This window comes from Rutidosis leptorrhynchoides, chromosome 7 (genome assembly GCF_046630445.1).
Source record: "Rutidosis leptorrhynchoides isolate AG116_Rl617_1_P2 chromosome 7, CSIRO_AGI_Rlap_v1, whole genome shotgun sequence".
In the NCBI taxonomy this organism is placed as follows: domain Eukaryota; kingdom Viridiplantae; phylum Streptophyta; class Magnoliopsida; order Asterales; family Asteraceae; genus Rutidosis; species Rutidosis leptorrhynchoides.
In genome coordinates, this window is record NC_092339.1 from 382,578,781 (window position 1) to 382,602,176 (window position 23,396).

The window sequence follows — 23,396 nt, forward strand, 5'->3', positions numbered from 1 at the left end:
ATTGTTAATATACTTAATGATATGTTTACTTATCATAGTATCATGTTAACTATATATATATCCATATATATGTCATCATATAGTTTTTACAAGTTTTAACGTTCGTGAATCACCGGTCAACTTGGGTGGTCAATTGTCTATATGAAACATATTTCAATTAATCAAGTCTTAACAAGTTTGATTGCTTAACATGTTGGAAAAATTTAATCATGTAAATATCAATCTCAATTAATATATATAAACATGGAAAAGTTCGGGTCACTACAGACATGATAGGTCAAAACATTGTATACGTGTCTATGGTATCTCAAGATTACATAATATACAATATAAGTTGATTAGGTTATGGTTGGAATAGATTTATTACTAACTTTCACGTAGGTAAAATGAGTAGTTTTTATCAATCTTGTTTTACTCGCCATTTCTTCGTTTCTAATCCGTTTTGAGTGATTCCAGTGGCCACAGTTTCGTATTGAACTTAACTTTATGAATCTAAATAGAAAAATTATAAGTTTATAGTCGGAAATAAAAGTTACAAGTTGTTTTTGAAAGAGGTAGTCATTTCCGTCGAAAGAACGACATCTTGATGACCATTTTGAAAAACATACTTTCACTTTGAGTTTAACCATGATTTTTGGATATAGTTTCATGTTCATAAGAAAAATCATTTTTCCAGAAGTATAGCTTTTAAATCAGAGTTCTTCTTAGCTTTTAATTATCCCAACCAAAACAGCCCACGGTTTTACTACGGCGGCGTATATCCAGTTTTATGGTGTTTATCGAGTTTCCGAGTTTTAAATCATTAAGTTAGCATATCATATAGATATAGAACATGTGTTTAGTTGATTTTAAAAGTCTAGTTAGAAGGATTTACTTTATTTGCGAACAAGTTTACAATTAACTAAACTATGTTCTAGTGATTACAAGTTTATAACGTTGAATAAGACAGCTTTTTATGTATGAATCGAATGATGTTATGAACATCATTACTACCTCAAGTTCCTTGGATAAACCTACTGGAAATGAGAAAAATAGATCAAGCTTCAAAGGATCCTTGGATGGCTTGAAAGTTCTTGAAGCAGAATCATGACACGAAAACAATTTCAAGTAAGATTTCCACTCGAAATAAGATTGTTATAGTTATAGAAATTGAATTAAAGTTTGAATATGATTATTACCTTGTATTAGAAAGATAACCTACTGTAAGTTCAAAAGGTTTCTTGATCTTGGATGATTACTTAGAATGGATTTAGAAAACTTGGAAGTAAACTTGCAATCTTGGAAGTATTCTTGATTTTATGAAACTAGAACTTTTGGAATTTATGAAGAACACTTAGAATTTGAAGATAGAACTTGAAAGAGATCAATTAGATGACGAAAATTGAAGAATGAAAGTGTTTGTAGGTGTTTTTGGTCGTTGGTGTATGGATTAGATATAAAGGATATGTAATTTTGTTTTCATATAAATAAGTCAGGAATGATTACTCTTATTTTTATAATTTTATGAGATATTTCATGCTAGTTGCCAAATGATGGTTCCCACATGTGTTAGGGGACGCACATGGGCTGCTATGAGCTGATCATTAGAGTGTATATACCAATAGTACATACATCTAAAAGGTGTGTATTGTACGAGTACGAATACGGGTGCATACGAGTAGAATTGTTGATGAAACTGAACGAGGATGTAATTGTAAGCATTTTTGTTAAGTAGAATTATTTTGATAAGTGTCTTGAAGTCTTTCAAAAGTGTATGAATACATATTAAAACACTACATGTATATACATTTTAACTGAGTCGTTAAGTCATCGTTAGTCGTTACATGTAAATGTTGTTCTGAAACCTTTAGGTTAACGATCTTGTTAAATGTTGTTAACCCAATGTTTATAACATCAAATGAGATTTTAAATTATTATATTATCATGATATTATGATGTACGAATATCTCTTAATATGATCTATATACATTAAATGTCGTTACAACGATAATCGTTACATATATGTCTCGTTTCAAAATCATTAAGTTAGTAGTCTTATTTTTACATATGTAGTTCATTGTTAATACACTTAATGATATATTTACTTATCATTTAACATAATTAACCAATTGTATCAATATCTTAATATGATTCATATGTACCTAGTAAGACGTTATAACGATAATCGTTATATATATCGTTTTCGAGTTTCATAATTTAATAGTCTCATTTTTATGTATATAACTCATTGTTAAAATACCTAATGAGATACATACTTATAATTGTTTTATTATAAGTATGTATCTCATTAGGTATTTTAACAATGAGTTATATACATAAAAATGAGACTATTAATTTAAGAAACTCGAAAACGATATATATAACGATTATCGTTATAACAACGTCTTACTAGGTACATATGAATCATATTAAGATATTGATACACTTGGTTAATTATGTTAAATGATAAGTAAATATATTATTAAGTGTATTAACAATGAAATACATATGTAAAAATAAGACTACTAACTTAATGATTTCGAAACGAGACATATATGTAACGATTATCGTTGTAACGACATTTAACTGTATATATATCATACTAAGATATATTATATATCATAATATCATGATAATATAACAATTTAACATCTCATTTGTTATAATAAACAATGGGTTAACAACATTCAACAAGATCGTTAACCTAAAGGTTTCAAAACAACATTTACATGTAACGACTAACGATGACTTAACGACTCAGTTAAAATGTATTTACATGTATTGTTTTAATATGTATTCATACACTTTTGAAATACTTCAAGTCACTTATCAAAATACTTCTACTTAACAAAAATGCTTACAATTACATCCTCGTTCAGTTTCATCAACAATTCTACTCGTATGCACCCGTATTCGTACTCGTACAATACACAGCTTTTAGATGTATGTACTATTGGTATATACACTCCAATGATCAGCTCTTAGCAGCCCATGTGAGTCACCTAACACATGTGGGAACCATCATTTGACAACTAGCATGAAATATCTCATAAAATTACAAAAATATGAGTAATCATTCATGACTTATTTACATGAAAACAAAATTTCATATCCTTTATATCTAATCCATACACCAACGACCAAAAACACCTACAAACACTTTCATTCTTCAATTTTCTTCATCTAATTGATCTCTCTCAAGTTCTATCTTCAAGTTCTAAGTGTTCTTCATAAATTTCAAAAGTTCTAGTTTCATAAAATCAAGAATACTTCCAAGATTGCAAGTTTACTTCCAAGTTTTCTAAATCCATTCCAAGTAATCATCCAAGATCAAGAAACCTTTGTTACTTACAGTAGGTTATCTTTCTAATACAAGGTAATAATCATATTCAAACTTTAATTCAATTTCTATAACTATAACAATCTTATTTCGAGTGGAAATCTTACTTGAAATTGTTTTCGTGTCATGATTCTGCTTTAAGAACTTTCAAGCCATCCAAGGATCCTTTGAAGCTAGATCTATTTTTCTCATTTCCAGTAGGTTTATCCAAGGAACTTGAGGTAGTAATGATGTTCATAACATCATTCGATTCATACATATAAAGCTATCTTATTCGAAGGTTTAAACTTGTAATCACTAGAACATAGTTTAGTTAATTCTAAACTTGTTCGCAAATAAAAGTTAATCCTTCTAACTTGACTTTTAAAATCAACTAAACACATGTTCTATATCTATATGATATGCTAACTTAATGATTTAAAACCTGGAAACACGAAAAACAACGTAAAACCGGATTTACGCCGTCGTAGTAACACAGCGGGCTGTTTTGGGTTAGTTAATTAAAAACTATGATAAACTTTGATTTAAAAATTGTTATTCTGGGAAAATGATTTTTATTATGAACATGAAACGATATCCAAAAATTATGGTTAAACTCAAAGTGGAAGTATGTTTTCTAAAATGGTCATCTAGACGTCGTTCTTTCGACTGAAATGAATACCTTTACAAAAATGACTTGTAACTTATATTTCTGACTATAAAACTATACCTTTTCTGTTTATATTCATAAAATAGAGTTCAATATGAAACCATAGTAATTTGATTCACTCAAAACGGATTTAAAATGAAGAAGTTATGGGTAAAACAAGATTGGATAATTTTTCTCATTTTAGCTACGTGAAAATTGGTAACAAATCTATTCCAACCATAACTTAATCAACTTGTATTGTATATTATGTAATCTTGAGATACAATAGACACGTATACAATGTTTCGACCTATCATGTCGACACATCTATATATATTTCGGAACAACCATAGACACTGTATATGTGAATGTTGGAGTTAGCTATACAGGGTTGAGGTTGATTCCAAAATATATATAGTTTGAGTTGTGATCAATACTGAGATATGTATACACTGGGCGGTGGATTGATTCAAGATAATATTTATCGATTTATTTCTGTACATCTAACTGTGGACAACTAGTTGTAGGTTACTAACGAGGACAGCTGACTTAATAAACTTAAAACATCAAAATGTATTAAAAGTGTTGTAAATATATTTTGAACATACTTTGATATATATGTATATATTGTTATAGGTTCGTGAATCAACCAGTGGCCAAGTCTTACTTCCCGACGAAGTAAAAATCTGTGAAACTGAGTTATAGTCCCACTTTTAAAATCTAATATTTTTGGGATGAGAATACATGCAGGTTTTATAAATGATTTACAAAATAGACACAAGTACGTGAAACTACATTCTATGGTTGAATTATCGAAATCGAATATGCCCTTTTTTATTAAGTCTGGTAATCTAAGAATTAGGGAACAGACACCCTAATTGACGCGAATCCTAAAGATAGATCTATTAGGCCTAACAAACCCCATCCAAAGTACCGGATGCTTTAGTACTTCGAAATTTATATCATATCCGAAGGGTGTCCCGAAATGATGGGGATATTCTTATATATGCATCTTATTAATGTTGGTTACCAGGTGTTCACCATATGAATGATTTTTATCTCTATGTATGGGATGTGTATTGAAATATGAAATCTTGTGGTCTATTATTACGATTTGATATATATAGGTTAAACCTATAACTCACCAACATTTTTGTTGACGTTTAAAGCATGTTTATTCTCAGGTGAATACTAAGAGCTTCCGCTGTTGCATACTAAAATAAGGACAAGATTTAGAGTCCATATTTGTATGATATTGTGTAAAAACTGCATTCAAGAAACTGATTTCTATGTAACATATTTGTATTGTAAACCATTATGTAATGGTCGTGTGTAAACCGGATATTTTAGATTATCATTATTTGATAATCTACGAGCATTGGTCTTAGACAACCAGAAATTTGCATTAGTGTGTCTTATCGAGCTTGTTAGGATGCATTAGTGAGTCTGGACTTCGACCGTGTTTTCTTTAAAAATGATTGCTTAACATTTTTGTTGGAAACTATATATTATTAACATGTATATATTATGTGATATATTAATCTCTTAACATGTTTGATATTGTGTGATAGATGTCAACCTCTAGCACAAATCCCATTGACTCACCTAATAATAACGAAGAGTCGAATATATATTGGACTGATTCACAAGTTCCCAAAGAGGAACCGAAAGAAGAATCAGAACCGGAAGAAGAATCAGAACTGGAAGAGGAGGAACCGGAGGAGGAAATAGAACCGGTGGGGGAAATAGTAAAACGGTTAAGTAAAAGAAAATTCTCAACCAACCGACCAAGGTTAATTATGGTCAATGGTGTTTCCGCCAAGGAAGCAAAATATTGGGAGGATTATCAATTCTCCGATGAATCGGATTCCGACGAGAATTCCGATGATGTTAAAGAAATTACCCCAATTGAATTTAAAAAAGCAAAAGAAAATAATAAGGGAAAGAGCATAAAAATAGAGAAATCTAATTCCAACCCCGATGAACTTTATATGTATCGTCAACCCCCGAAGTCCTTAAGTTGTAACAATGACCCGGGAACCTCTAAACCACCAGGTTTTTCTAGACCAATGTGGAAAACGACGGCTCGTATTAGGGGAACATCATATATCCCTAAAAACTTAGCAAAAAGAACCAAGTTCGAAAAAGAAGAAACGAGTGAGTCGGAATAAGATAGTTGTATTTGTGCGGTGTAATATATGTAATATAGTGTGCTTATGCTTTACGATATATGTAAAAATTACTTGTATTAATAAGTATCTTTTATGAATCTAACTCTTGTCTATTTTACAGTGTAAAAACACAAAATGGATAGACAACCCAATATTTTAGAAGACTTACCCGGAGACATGATTGATGAAATCTTGTCTAGAGTCGGTCAGAATTCCTCGGCACAACTATTTAAGGCGAGATAAGTTTGTAAGACATTCGAAGAACGTTCCAAGAATGCCTTGGTTTATAAAAGGCTTTCGTTTGAAAGATGAGGGATATCACATTGGGAAACCCATAAGTTACGATGTGTTTACTTTGACGCATATATTGCGGGGAACCCAAATGCTATTTTACGCAACGGGTTAAGAAATTATTTTGACTCAATGTATCCGAATATAGGACTTCATGATTTAGAAAAAGCAGCTAACATGCAACATAAAGAAGCATGTTATGCTTACGGGTTAGTAATGTTCGCTTCTCACCAAAGTGAGAACAAGAACATCGGGCTACAACTATTGAAAAAAAACGTTCCCACAAGTGACGGAGTCGGTAATTGGGGTAAGAAATGAGGTTTTTAGGTTATTACGAGACTGTTGGTCATTACGTAACCTTAGCCCTTTTGACGACGTTACAACACGTTGTCATACTATCGGTCACAATGGTTACGTTCCGCAAAACCAAGGATGGGAAGTGGTATTAGTAAAACCAGAATGCATGACTTGTTTCTGGACGTATGAATTACGTGTCTTTGTTGCCTTTGCTGAACGCCTTATTTATTAACTAGAATTATCTTCGCAACTACTTTGTATCAAAGTTTTATGTGCTATATTTCATGCTATATGTAAAATAGCGGTATTGTAAGTCTGCAAGTTATTGTATAAAGGTTTGAATATGATATATTTTTTTTTTGTTGTGATTAGTTTTTCATATAGAATTGTAGTAGTTGAAATGGTATGTTAGCTACTAAGTATGAACTTAACGGGTAGGTACTACCCGAATTAAAGAGTATAAAACGCTAATATGAAGAAAGAGCTTTTATAAATAAGTTCATATTACGCTACGAAATACTATTGACTACTCTTGATATTCTATATGATTAAATCCTTTCATTTGACTATTTTGAAGGAAATGGCACCGACTACTCGACACACCTTGAATATGAGTGAAGAGGAATTTCGTGCCTTTCTTGCTTCAAACATAGCCGCAGTACAGGCTGCGCTACATACCAACAATAACCTTGGATCTAGCAGTACAGGAAATCGTGTAGGATGCACCTACAAAGAATTCACTACCTGCAAACCTTTGGAATTTGATGGAACCGAAGGACCGATCGGATTGAAACGGTAGACCGAGAAGGTCGAATCGGTGTTTGCCATAAGTAAGTGTACTGAAGAGTACAAAGTGAAGTACGCTACGCATACCTTCACAGGTACTGCGTTAACATGGTGGAATACCTATCTAGAGCAAGTGGGACAAGATGATGCTTATGCACTACCGTGGTCAGCATTCAAGCACTTGATGAACGAGAAGTACCGTCCCAGAACCGAGGTCAATAAGCTCAAGACAGAACTTAGAGGGTTACGAACCCAAGGATTTGATATTACCACGTACGAAAGAAGATTCACAGAATTGTGCCTATTATGTCCGGGAGCGTTCGAAGATGAGGAAGAGAAGATCGACGTGTTTGTGAAGGATTACCGGAAAGAATCCAAGAAGATATAAGTTCACACGAGCCCACCTCCATACAACAGGCATGTAGAATGGCTCACAAACTAGTGAACCAGATTGAGGAAAGAATTAAAGAACAAACGGCTGAAGAGGCCAATGTGAAGCAAGTTAAAAGAAAGTGGGAGGAAAACGGTGATAAGAATCACCAATACAACAACAACAACAATTACAACAATAATCGCAACAACTATCCTAACAATCGCAACATCAATCGCAACCACAACAAACGGCCCAACAACAACAACAACAACAACAACAACAACAACAACAACAACAACAACAACAACAACAACAACAACAACAACAACAACAACAACAACAACAACAACAACAACAACAACAACAACAACAATAACAACAGCAACTACAACAATCATCCCAACAACAATAACAACCGCAACAACAACAACAATCAGAAGCAGCTATGCCAAAGGTGTGAAAAGTATCACTCGGGGTTCTGTACCAAATTTTGCAACAAGTGTAAAAGAAATGGTCATAGCGCGGCGAAGTGTGAGGTCTACGGACCAGGGGTTAACAGAACGAAAGGAACAAATGGTGTCGGAACGAGTAATGGCGGAGCAAGTAGTGTCGGAGCAAGTTATGCCAATGTAGTTTGTTATAAATGTGGAAAACCGGGCCACATTATTAGAAATTGCCCGAACCAGGAGAACACGAATGGACAAGGCCGCGGAAGAGTTTTCAATATTAATGCGGCAGAGGCACAGGAAGACCCAGAGCTTGTTACGGGTACGTTTCTTATTGACAATAAATCTGCTTACGTTTTATTTGATTCGGGTGCGGATAGAAGCTATATGAGTAGAGATTTTTGTGCTAAATTAAGTTATCCATTGACGCCGTTGGATAGTAAATTTTTACTTGAATTAGCAAATGGTAAATTAATTTCAGCAGATAATATATGTCAGAATCGAGAAATTAAACTGGTTAGCGAAACATTTAAGATTGACTTGATACCAGTAGAGTTAGGGAGTTTTGATGTTATAGTTGGCATGGACTGGCTGAAGAAGGTGAAAGCAGAGATCGTATGTTATAAAAATGCAATTCGCATTGTACGAGAAGAAAGAGAACCCTTAATGGTGTACGGAGAAAAGGGCAACACGAAGCTACATCTTATTAGTAATTTGAAGACACAAAAACTAATAAGAAAAGGTTGCTATGCTGTTCTAGCACACGTTGAGAAAGTACAAACTGAAGAAAAGAGCATCAATGATGTTCCCGTCGCAAAAGAATTTCCCGATGTATTTCTGAAAAAATTACCGGGATTACCCCCACATCGATCCATTGAATTTCAAATAGATCTTGTACCAGGAGCTGCACCAATAGCTCGTGCTCCTTATAGACTCGCACCCAGTGAGATGAAAGAACTGCAAAGCCAACTGCAAGAACTATTAGAACGTGGTTTCATTCGACCAAGCACATCACCATGGGGAGCTCCTGTTTTGTTTTTCAAGAAGAAGGATGGTACATTTAGGTTGTGTATTGACTACAGAGAGTTGAACAAACTTACCATCAAAAACCGTTATCCACTGCCGAGAATTGATGACTTATTTGATCAACTACGAGGCTCGTCGGTTTATTCGAAGATCGATTTACGTTCTGGATATCATCAAATGCGAGTAAAGGAGGATGATATTCCAAAAACTACTTTTTGGACGCGTTATGGTCATTACGAGTTTATGGTTATGCCGTGTGGATTGACTAACGCACCAGCTGTGTTCATGGACCTTATCAACCGAGTGTGTGGGCCATATATTGACAAGTTTGTCATTGTTTTCATCGATGACATACTTATTTACTCAAAGAATGATCAAGAGCACGAAGAATATTTGAGAAAAGTGCTAGAAGTATTGAGGAAAGAAAAACTGTACGCTAAGTTTTCAAAGTGTGCATTTTAGTTGGAAGAAGTTCAATTTCTCGGTCACATAGTGAACAAAGAAGGTATCCAGGTGGACCCGGCAAAGATCGAAACCGTTGAAAAGTGGGAAACCCTAAAAACTCCGAAGCATATACGTCAATTTTTAGGATTGGCTGGTTACTACAGAAGATTCATCCAAGATTTCTCCAAAATAGCAAAACCCTTGACTGCATTAATGCATAAAGGGAAGAAATTTGAATGGAAGGATGAACAAGAGAAGGCGTTTCAATTATTGAAGAAAAAGCTAACTACAGCACCTATATTGTCATTGCCTGAAGGGAATGATGATTTGTGATTTATTGTGACGCATCAAAGCAAGGTCTCGGTTGTGTATTAATGCAACGGACGAAGGTGATTGCTTATGCGTCTAGACAATTGAAGATTCACGAGCAAAATTATACGACGCATGATTTGGAATTAGGCGCGGTTGTTTTTGCATTAAAGACTTGGAGGCACTACTTATATGGGGTCAAAAGTATTATATATACCGACCACAAAAGTCTTCAACACATATTTAATCAGAAACAACTGAATATGAGGCAGCGTAGGTGGATTGAATTGTTGAATGATTACGACTTTGAGATTCGTTACCACCCGGGGAAGGCAAATGTGGTAGCCGACGCCTTGAGCAGGAAGGACAGAGAACCCATTCGAGTAAAATCTATGAATATAATGATTCACAATAACCTTACTACTCAAATAAAGGAGGCGCAACAAGGAGTTTTAAAAGAGGGAAATTTAAAGGATGAAATACCCAAAGGATCGGAGAAGCATCTTAATATTCGGGAAGATGGAACCCGGTATAGGGCTGAAAGGATTTGGGTACCAAAATTTGGAGATATGAGAGAAATGGTACTTAGAGAAGCTCATAAAACTAGATACTCAATACATCCTGGAACGTGGAAGATGTACAAGGATCTCAAGAAACATTTTTGGTGGCCGGGTATGAAAGCCGATATTGCTAAATACGTAGGAGAATGTTTGACGTGTTCTAAGGTCAAAGCTAAGCATCAAAAACCATCAGGTCTACTACAACAACCTGAAATCCCGGAATGGAAATGGGAAAACATTACCATGGATTTCATTACTAAATTGCCAAGGACTGCAAGTGGTTATGATACTATTTGGGTAATAGTTGATCGTCTCACCAATTCAGCACACTTCCTGCCAATAAGAGAAGATGACAAGATGGAGAAGTTAGCACGACTGTATTTGAAGGAAGTCGTCTCCAGATATGGAATACCAATCTCTATTATCTCTGATAGGGATGGCAGATTTATTTCAAGATTCTGGCAGACATTACAGCAAGCATTGGGAACTCGTCTAGACATGAGTACTGCCTATCATCCACAAACTGATGGGCAGAGCGAAAGGACGATACAAACGCTTAAAGACATGCTACGAGCTTGTGTCATTGATTTCAGAAACAGTTGGGATCGACATCTACCGTTAGCAGAATTTTCCTACAACAACAGCTACCATTCAAGCATTGAGATGGCCCCGTTTGAAGCACTTTATGGTAGAAAGTACAGGTCTCCGATTTGTTGGAGTGAAGTGGGGGATAGACAGATTACGGGTTCGGAGATAATACAAGAAACTACCGAGAAAATCATCCAAATTCAACAAAGATTGAAAACCGTCCAGAGTCGACAAAAGAGCTACGCGGACAGTAAAAGAAAAGATATAGAGTTTGAAATTGGAGAAATGGTCATACTTAAGGTTTCACCTTGGAAAGGCGTTGTTCGATTTGGTAAATGGGGGAAACTAAATCCAAGGTACATTGGACCATTCAAGATTATAGATCGTGTCGGACCAGTAGCTTACCAACTGGAGCTACCTCAACAACTCGCGGTTGTACATAACACTTTCCACGTCTCGAATTTGAAGAAATGTTTTTCTAAAGAAGATCTCACTATTCCATTAGATGAAATCTAAATCAACAAAAAACTCCAATTCATCGAAGAACCCGTCGAAATAATGGATCGTGAGGTTAAAAGACTTAAGCAAAACAAGATACCAATTGTTAAGGTTCGATGGACTGCTCGTAGAGGACCCGAATTCACCTGGGAATGATAAGATCAGATAAAGAAGAAATACCCGCATTTATTTCCAGAAGATACGTCAACACCTCCAACTGCTTAAAATTTCGGGACGAAATTTATTTAACGGGTAGGCACTGTAGTGACCAGAACTTTTCCATGTTTATATATATATTAAATGAAATTGTTATTTTACATGATTAAGTGTTGCCAACATGTTAAGCAATCAAACTTGTTAAGACTTAATTAATTGAAATAGGTTTCATATAGACAATTGACCACCCAAGTTGACCGGTGATTCACGAACGTTAAAACTTGTAAAAACTATACAATGACATATATATGGTTATATATATAGTTAACATGATTTTATTATAAGTATGTATCTCATTAGGTATTTTAACAATGAGTTATATACATAAAAATGAGACTATTAATTTAAGAAACTCGAAAACGATATATATAACGATTATCGTTATAACAACGTCTTACTAGGTACATATGAATTATATTAAGATATTGATACACTTGGTTAATTATTTTAAATGATAAGTAAATATATTATTAAGTGTATTAACAATGAAATACATATGTAAAAATAAGACTACTAACTTAATGATTTCGAAACGAGACATATATGTAACGATTATCGTTGTAACGACATTTAACTGTATATATATCATACTAAGATATATTATATATCATAATATCAAGATAATATAACAATTTAACATCTCATTTGTTATAATAAACAATGGGTTAACAACATTCAACAAGATCGTTAACCTAAAGGTTTCAAAACAACATTTACATGTAACGACTAACGATGACTTAACGACTCAGTTAAAATGTATATACATGTAGTGTTTTAATATGTATTCATACACTTTTGAAAGACTTCAAGACACTTGACAAAATACTTCTACTTAACAAAAATGCATACAATTACATCCTCATTCAGTTTCATCAATAATTCTACTCGTATGCACCCGTATTCGTACTCATACAATACACAGCTTTTAGATGTATATACTATTGGTATATACACTCCAATGATCAGCTCTTAGCAGACCATGTGAGTCACCTAACACATGTGGGAACAATCATTTGGCAACTATCATGAAATATCTCATAAAATTATAAAAATATGAGTAATCATTCATGACTTATTTACATGAAAACAAAATTTCATATCCTTTATATCTAATCCATACATCAATGACCAAAAACACCTACAAACACTTTCATTCTTCAATTTTCTTCATATAATTGATCTCTCTCAAGTTCTATCTTCAAGTTCTAAGTGTTCTTCATAAATTCCAAAAGTTCTAGTTTCATAAAATCAAGAATACTTCCAAGATTTCAAGTTTACTTCCAAGTTTTCTAAATCCATTCCAAGTAATCATCCAAGATCAAGAAACCTTTGTTACTTACAGTAGGTTATCTTTCTAATACAAGGTAATAATCATATTCAAACTTTAATTCAATTTCTATAACTATCACAATCTTATTTCGAGTGGAAATCTTACTTGAAATTGTTTTCGTGTCATGATTCTGCTTCAAGAACTTTCAAGCCATCCAAGGATCCTTTGAAGCTAGATATATTTTTCTCATTTCCAGTAGGTTTATCCAAGGAAATTGAGGTAGTAATGATGTTCATAACATCATTCGATTCATACATATAAAGCTATCTTATTCGAAGGTTTAAACTTGTAATCACTAAAACATAGTTTAGTTAATTCTAAACTTGTTCGCAAATAAAAGTTAATCCTTCTAACTTGACTTTTAAAATCAACTAAACACATGTTCTATATCTATATGATATGCTAACTTAATGATTTAAAACCTGAAAACACGAAAAACACCGTAAAACCGGATTTACGCCGTCGTAGTAACACCGCGGGCTGTTTTGGGTTAGTTAATTAAAAACTATGATAAACTTTGATTTAAAAGTTGTTATTCTGGGAAAATGATTTTTATTATGAACATGAAACTATATCCAAAAATTATGGTTAAACTCAAAGTGAAAGTATGTTTTCTAAAATGGTCATCCAGACGTCGTTCTTTCGACTTAAATGACTACCTTTACAAAAACGACTTGTAACTTATTTTTCCGACTATAAACCTATAATTTTTCTGTTTAGATTCATAAAATAGAGTTCAATATGAAACCATATCAATTTGATTCACTCAAAATGGATTTAAAATGAACAAGTTATGGGTAAAACAAGATTGGATAATTTTTCTCATTTTAGCTACGTGAAAATTGGTAACAAATCTATTCTAACCATAACTTAATCAACTTGTATTGTATATTATGTAATCTTGAGATACCATAGACACATATACAATGTTTCGACCTATCATGTCGACACATCTATATATATTTCGGAACAACCATAGACACTGTATATGTGAATGTTGGAGTTAGCTATACAGGGTTGAGGTTGATTCCAAAATATATATAGTTTGAGTTGTGATCAATACTGAGATACATATACACTGGGTCGTGGATTGATTCAAGATAATATTTATCGATTTATTTCTGTACATCTAACTGTGGACAACTAGTTGTAGGTTACTAACGAGGACAGCTGACTTAATAAACTTAAAACATCAAAATGTATTAAAAGTGTTGTAAATATATTTTGAACATACTTTGATGTAACATCCCGCCTTTTTCCATTTACTTTTCCGTTATACTAATTTAAACTCCGTTATATGTTTATAACATCTCCCGTTAATACGCGTTTTAAAATATTCTGTTTAGGTATTTTCCGCACCCGACTACAAACTCGAGGGACTAAAATTGACACGGGGCAAACTAGTTGACTAGGTCAACTAGTCCACCCCAATCACCACCATTCAACCAACTCCCTCTCTCTCTCTTTCTCTCTAGCAAGAACACACACACATTTACCAAATTCATTCAATCATCATCTAAATTCGATCTAGGAGGCTTACAACAAAATAAATTACATATTCGTGATCCTCTCTTCATCCTCTTCATTTTGGTACCAACTTCATCTCGTTTGGGTAACATTTCTAAAACTCTAGATTTCTCTAAATTCGTGTTTTTGACTTGAAATGGTGTTAGTTAGTGTCTATGGCTCATTGTGATGTCGTGTATGTAATTTGTATGCTCGATCTCGTTGTTTTAGTATAACTACATGAACTTGACTTTTGGTGTGTTGTTCTTGAATTTTGGATGATCATATGTTGTTAGATGTTAAAAGTTCATGTTCTAATTGTGTTCCTAGCATCACTAGCTTCAATTTGATGTGTAGGTTGATTAAGAAAACTTCAAAAGCATGATTATTGATTTTGAGATGTTTGACTAGGGTTTGATGGTTCTTGACATGAATTTTTGGATGCTTGAATGCCATGGAATGTTAATTGTTAGTGTTTAGTTGTAATGTATGCCTCATTACCTTTAAAACGGCATATCATATGTGAGAATTGGATTCCCGAAACTCAAAATGCATTTGATGAACTTGAAAATTTGAAAATAGACTTTTATTGATTACTTGACGAGAAATCGGTTGTTGAAAATGATGTTTTTGATTGATGATACATGTTTAGTTGTGTTCCTTGTCAAAAGAGCTTTCCAACGGTATAAGATACGCCTTCTAGTTGTTTACGGTTTGCGTTTTATGGTTGTTTGAAGTTTTGACCAAGACTTGAACATTTGAAACTGACCAAGTACCAGGCCACGCCTAATGTCGCGGCGCGACACCTCTGGCTGCGGCGCGGCATATGCCGTGGTCAGATTCTGACCTCCATGTCCAAAATACGAAAAATGTTTGGCATACTACGGACCTCCGATTCACATGAAACTTGTTCTAACATGCTCATATATGATTAAAAACCTCAGAAAAATAGTTCGGGACCCGACCCGAACATGTTGACCTTTTCGTTGACTTTGACCCGACCAAGTTGACTTTTAATCAAACTTAACCAAATATTTGTGCAATCGTTCTAACATGTTTTTATACTTGTACCTTGCATGAAACATGACAATTTGATTCACATGCTATTACGATCGAGTCTTAATGAGCCATAGGACTAATTGAACATTTTTGACCTATCGTGTTACCGTTATTGATACAACCTATTGTTTAGGTCAAGACTAGCATTGTTCTTTGCACACGTTTACTTGTTGAAGTACTTTACTACTCGTGCACTCAAGGTGAGATCATAGTCCCACTTTTACTCTTTTTGAACTTACATTTGGGATGAGAAAACATAAACATTTCTTTACTAAGTGAACACAAGTACAGGAAAACAAACATTCTACATACGAGTTTAGAACAAAATGCTCAATTCGATTATCATTAGATACACTTGCCGGGTGTAAGCGAGAACTTATGTTGTATGGATCCATATGGGTTTGACAAACCCTCATTCAAACGGTTCGCTACCGTTTACGAATGAAATATATTTTCGAGAAACAGTGTATGTTCTAGCACTAAGTGATGGGGTTCAATGGAAGGAATGTTAAGCATTGATAATTGGGTGCTCGTGAAACAAACTTTTGGAATGTATTACTATTATTTCATTGATGCAAATCTTGTGGTTCATTTGTACTTACTTACTTAAACCTATGATTTCACCAACGTTTTCGTTGACAGATTTCTATGTTTTTCTCAGGTCCTTGAACGATACATGATACATGCTTCCGCTCATTATTTTGATACATGCATTGGATGTCGAGTATACATGCATACATGGAGCGTCTTTTGGCTACGTTTAAATTGTGTCGCATAAGTTTCATTTGTACTTATAACTTTGTAACGTAACTTGTGGTGGAACTATTCTCGTAAACTTTGAACAATCTTTACATTTGAAATGAATGCGATACATCTTTTGGTCAAACGTTGTTTAAAGACTTATGACCACGTAACGGGACCTAAGTAGACGGCGCCGTCAAACATGATTTGGTCGGGTCGCTACATTTGATATATATGTATATATTGTTATAGGTTCGTGAATCAACCAGTGGCCAAGTCTTACTTCCCGACGAAGTAAAAATCTGTGAAAGTGAGTTATAGTTCCACTTTTAAAATCTAATATTTTTGGGATGAGAATACATGCAGGTTTTATAAATGAGTTACAAAATAGACACAAGTACGTGAAACTACATTCTATGGTTGAATTATCGAAATCGAATATGCCCTTTTTTATTAAGTCTGGTAATCTTAGAATTAGGGAACAGACACCCTAATTGACGCGAATCCTAAAGATAGATCTATTGGGCCTAACAAACCCCATCCAAAGTACCGGATACTTTAGTACTTCGAAATTTATATCCTATCCGAAGGGTGTCCCGGAATGATGGGGATATTCTTATATATGCATCTTGTTAATGTCGGTTACCAGGTGTTCACCATATGAATGATTTTTATCTCTATGTATGGGATGTGTATTGAAATATGAAATCTTGTGGTCTATTGTTACGATTTGATATATATAGGTTAAACCTATAACTCACCAATATTTTTGTTGACGTTTAAAGCATGTTTATTCTCAGGTGAATACTAAGAGCTTCCGCTGTTGCATACTAAAATAAGGACAAGATTTGGAGTCCATGTTTGTATGATATTGTGTAAAAACTGCATTCAAGAAACTGATTTCGATGTAACATATTTGTATTGTAAACTATTATGTAATGGTCGTGTGTAAACAGGATATTTTAGATTATCATTATTTGATAATCTACGTAAAGCTTTTTAAACCTTATTTATGAAATAAAGGTTATGGTTTGTTTTAAAAATGAATGCAGTCTTTGAAAAACGTCTCATATAGAGGTCAAAACCTCGCAACGAAATCAATTAATATGGAACGTTTTTAATCAATAAGAACGGGACATTTCAGTTGGTATCCGAGCATTGGTCTTAGAGAACCAGAAAATTTGCATTAGTGTGTCTTATCGAGTTTGTTAGGATGCATTAGTGAGTCTGGACTTCGACCGTGTTTTCTTTAAAAATGATTGCTTAACATTTTTGTTGGAAACTATATATTATTAACATGTATATATTATGTGATATATTAATCTCGTAACATGTTTGATATTGTGTGATAGATGTCTACCTCTAGCACAAATCCCATTGACTCACCTAATAAAAACGAAGATTCGAATATATATTGGACTGATTCACAAGTTCCCGAAGAAGAACCGAAAGAAGAATTAGAACCGGAAGAAGAATCAGAACCGGAAGAGGAGGAACCGGAGGAGGAAATAGAACCGATGGGGGAAATAATAAAACGGTTAAGTAAAAGAAAATCCTCAACCAACCGACCAAGGTTAATTATGGTCAATGGTGTTTCCGCCAAGGAAGCAAAATATTGGGAGGATTACCAATTCTCCGATGAATCGGATTCCGACGAGAATTCCGATGATGTTATAGAAATTACCCCAACTGATATTAAAAAGGCAAAAGAAAATAATAAGGGAAAGGGCATAAAAATAGAGAAATCTAATTCCAACCCCGATGAACTTTATATGTATCGTCAACCCCCGAAGCCCTTAAGTTGTAACAATGACCCGGGAACCTCTAAACCACCAGGTTTTTCTAAACCGTTGTGAAAAACGACAGCTCGTATTAGGGGAACATCATATATCCCTAGAAACTTGGCAAAATGAACCAAAACCGAAGAAGAAGAAACGAGCGAGTCGGAATAAGATAGTTGTATTCGTGTGGTGTATTATATGTAATATAGTGTGCTTATGCTTTATGATATATGTAAAAATTGCTTGTAATAATAAGTATTTTTTTTTATGAATCTAACTCTTGTCTATTTTACAGTATAAAAACACAAAATGGATAGACAACCCAATATTTTAAGAGACCTACCCGGAGACATGATTGATGAAATCTTGTCTAGAGTCGGTCAGAATTCCTCGGCACAACTATTTAAGGCGAGATCAGTTTGTTAGACATTCGAAAAACGTTCCAAGAATGTCTTGGTTTATAAGAGACTTTCGTTTGAAAGATGGGGGATATCACATTGGGAAACCCATAAGTTACGATGTGTTTACTTTGACGCATATATTGTGGGGAACCCAAATGCTATTTTACGCAACGGGTTAAGAAATTATTTTGACTCAATGTATCCGAATATAGGACTTCATGATTTTGAAAAAGCGGCTAACATGCAACATAAAGAAGCATGCTATGCTTACGGGTTAGTAATGTTCGCTTCTCACCAAAGTGAGAAAAAGAACATCGGGCTACAGCTATTAAACAAAACGTTCCCACAAGTGACGGAGTCGGTAATTGGGGTAAGAAATAAGGTTTTTAGGTTATTACGAGACTGTTGGTCATTACGTAACCCTCGTCCCTTTGACGACGTTACAACACGCTGTCTTATCAACGGCCATAACGGTTATGTTCCACAAGACCAAGGATGGGAAGTAGTCCTAGTAAAACCAGAATGCATGAATTGTTTCTGGACGTATGAATTACGTGTCTTTATTGCCTTTGCTGAACGACTTGTGTACTAGCTAGAATTATCTTCACAACTATATTGTATCAAAGTTATTGTGTGCTATATTTCATGCTTTATGTAAAATAAGCGGTATTGTAAGTTTGTAAAATATTGTATAAAAGTTTGAACATGAAATATTATTATAATCAGTTTTTCATATAGAATTGTAGTAGTTGAATTGTATATTAGCTACTAAGTATGAACTTAACGGGTAGGTACTACCCGAATTTAAACTTATAAAATGCTAATATGAAGAAAAAGCTTTTATAAATGAGTTCATATTATGCTACGAAATACTATTAACTACTCTTAATATTCTGTATGATTAACTTGTTCCATTTGACTATTTTGAAGGAAATGGCACCGACTACTCGACACACCGTGAATATGAATGAAGAGGAATTCCGTACTTTTCTAGCTTCAAACATAGCCGCAGTACAGGCTGCGCTACATACCAATAATAACCTTGGATCTAGCAGTACAGGAAATCGTGTAGGATGCACCTACAAAGAATTCACTGCCTGCAAACCTTTGGAATTTGATGGAACCGAAGGACCGATCGGATTGAAATGGTGGACCGAGAAGGTCGAATCGGTGTTTGCCATAAGTAAGTGTACTGAAGAGGACAAAGTGAAGTATGCTACGTATACCTTCACAGGTTCTGCGTTAACATGGTGGAATACCTATCTAGAGCACGTGGGACAAGATGATGCTTACGCACTGCCGTGGTCAGCATTCAAGCACTTGATGAACGAGAAGTACCGTCCTAGAACCGAGGTCAATAAGCTCAAGATAGAACTTAGAGGGTTACGAACCCAAGGATTTGATATTACCACGTACGAAAGACGATTCACAGAATTGTGCCTATTGTGTCCGGGAGCGTTCGAAGATGAGGAAGAGAAGATCGACGCGTTTGTGAAAGGATTACCGGAAAGAATCCAAGAAGATATAAGTTCACACGAGCCCGCCTCCATACAACAGGCATGTAGAATGGCTCATAAACTAGTGAACCAGATTGAGGAAAGAATTAAAGAACAGACGGCTGAAGAGGCCAATGTGAAGCAAGTCAAAAGAAAGTGGGAGGAAAACGGTGATAAGAATCACCAATACAACAACAACAGCAATTACAATAATAATCGCAACAATTATCCCAACAATCGCAACATCAATCGCAACTACAACAAATGGCCCAACAACAACAACAACAACAACAACAACAGCAACTACAACAATCGTCCCAACAACAATAACAATCGCAACAACAACAACAATCAGAAGCAGCTATGCCAAAGGTGTGAAAAGTATCACTCGGGGTTCTGCACCAAATTTTGCAACAAGTGTAAAAGAAATGGTCATAGTGCGGCGAAGTGTGAGGTCTACGGACCAGGGGTTAACAGAACGAAAGGAACAAATGGTGTCGGAACGAGTAATGGCGGAGCAAGTAGCGTCAGAGCAAGTTATGCCAATGTAGTTTGTTATAAATATGGAAAATTGGGCTACATTATTAGAAATTTCCCGAACCAGGAGAACACGAATGGACAAGGCCACGGAAGAGTTTTCAATATTAATGCGGCAGAGGCACAGGAAGACCCGGAGCTTGTTACGGGTACGTTTCTTATTGACAATAAATCTGCTTACGTTTTATTTGATTCGGGTGCGGTTAGAAGCTATATGAGTAGAGATTTTTGTGCTAAATTATGTTGTCCATTGACGCCTTTGGATAGTAAATTTTTACTCGAATTAGCAAAAGGTAAATTAATTTCAGCAGATAATATATGTCGGAATCGAGAAATTAAACTGGTTAGCGAAACATTTAAGATTGACTTGATACCAGTAGAGTTAGGGAGTTTTGATGTGATAATCGGTATAGACTGGTTGGAAGAAGTGAAAGCAGAGATCGTTTGTTACAAAATGCAATTCGCATTATACGAGAAAAAGGAAAACCCTTAATGGTGTACGGAGAAAAGGGCAACACGAAGCTACATCTTATTAGTAATTTGAAGGCACAAAAACTAATAAGAAAAGGTTGCTATGCTGTTCTAGCACACGTCGAGAAAGTACAAACTGAAGAAAAGAGCATCAATGATGTTCCCGTCGCAAAAGAATTTCCTGATGTATTTCCGAAAGAATTACCGGGATTACCCCCACATTGATCCGTTGAATTTCAAATAGATCTTATACCAGGTGCTGCACCAATAGCTCGTGCTCCTTACAGACTCGCACCCAGCGAGATGAAAGAACTGCAAAGCTAATTACAAGACTTTTAGAGCGTAGTTTCATTCGACCAAGCACATCACCGTGGGGAGCTCCTATTTTGTTTGTCAAGAAGAAAGATGGTACATTCAGGTTGTGTATCGACTACCGAGAGTTGAACAAACTTACCATCAAGAACTGCTACCCACTACCGAGAATCGACGACTTATTTGATCAACTACAAGGCTCGTCTGTTTATTCAAAGATTGACTTACGTTCCGGGTATCATCAAATGCGGGTGAAAGAAGATGATATTCCAAAGACTACTTTCAGAACACGTTACGGTCATTACGAGTTTATGGTCATGCCGTTTGGTTTAACTAATGCACCAGCTATGTTCATGGACCTTATGAATCGAGTGTGTGGACCATACCTTGACAAGTTTGTCATTGTTTTCATTGATGACATACTTATTTACTCAAAGAATGACCAAGAACAGGTGAACATTTGAGAAAGGTGTTAGAAGTATTGAGGAAGGAAGAATTGTACGCTAAATTTTCAAAGTGTGCATTTTGGTTGGAAGAAGTTCAATTCCTCGGTCACATAGTGAACAAAAAAGGTATTAAGGTGGATCCGGCAAAGATAGAAACTGTTGAAAAGTGGGAAACCCCGAAAACTCTGAAACACATACGCCAGTTTTTAGGAATAGCTGGTTACTACAGAAGGTTCATCCAAGACATTTCCAGAATAGCAAAACCCTTGACTGCATTAACGCATAAAGGGAAGAAATTTTAATGGAAGGATGAACAAGAGAAGGCGTTTCAGTTATTGAAGAAAAAGCTAACTACGGCACCTATATTGTCATTGCCTGAAGGGAATGATGATTTTGTGATTTATTGTGACGCATCAAAGCAAGGTCTCGATTGTGTATTAATGCAACGAATGAAGGTGATTGCTTATGCGTCTAGACAATTGAAGATTCACGAGCAAAATTATACGACGCATGATTTGGAATTAGGCGCGGTTGTTTTTGCATTAAAGACTTGGAGGCACTACTTATATGGGGTCAAAAGTATTATATATACCGACCACAAAAGTCTTCAACACATATTTAATCAGAAACAACTGAATATGAGGCAGCATAGGTGGATTGAATTGTTGAATGATTACGACTTTGAGATTCGTTACCACCCGGGGAAGGCAAATGTGGTAGCCGACGCCTTGAGAAGGAAGGACAGAGAACCCATTCGAGTAAAATCTATGAATATAATGATTCACAATAACCTTACTACTCAAATAAAAGAGGCGCAACAAGGAGTTTTAAAAGAGGGAAATTTAAAGGATGAAATACCCAAAGGATCGGAGAAGCATCTTAATATTCGGGAAGACGGAACCCGGTATAGGGCTAAAAGGATTTGGGTACCAAAATTTGGAGATATGAGAGAAATGGTACTTAGAGAAGCTCATAAAACCAGATATTCAATACATCCTGGAACGGGGAAGATGTACAAGGATCTCAAGAAACATTTTTGGTGGCCGGGTATGAAAGCCGATGTTGCTAAATACGTAGGAGAATGTTTGACGTGTTCTAAGGTCAAAGCTGAGCATCATAAACCATCCGGTCTACTTCAACAACCCGAAATCCCGGAATGGAAATGGGAAAACATTACCATGGATTTCATCACTAAATTACCAAGGACTGCAAGTGGTTTTGATACTATTTGGGTAATAGTTGATCGTCTCACCAAATCAGCACACTTCCTGCCAATAAGAGAAGATGACAATATGGAGAAGTTAGCACGACTGTATTTGAAGGAAGTTGTTTCCAGACATGGAATACCAATCTCTATTATCTCT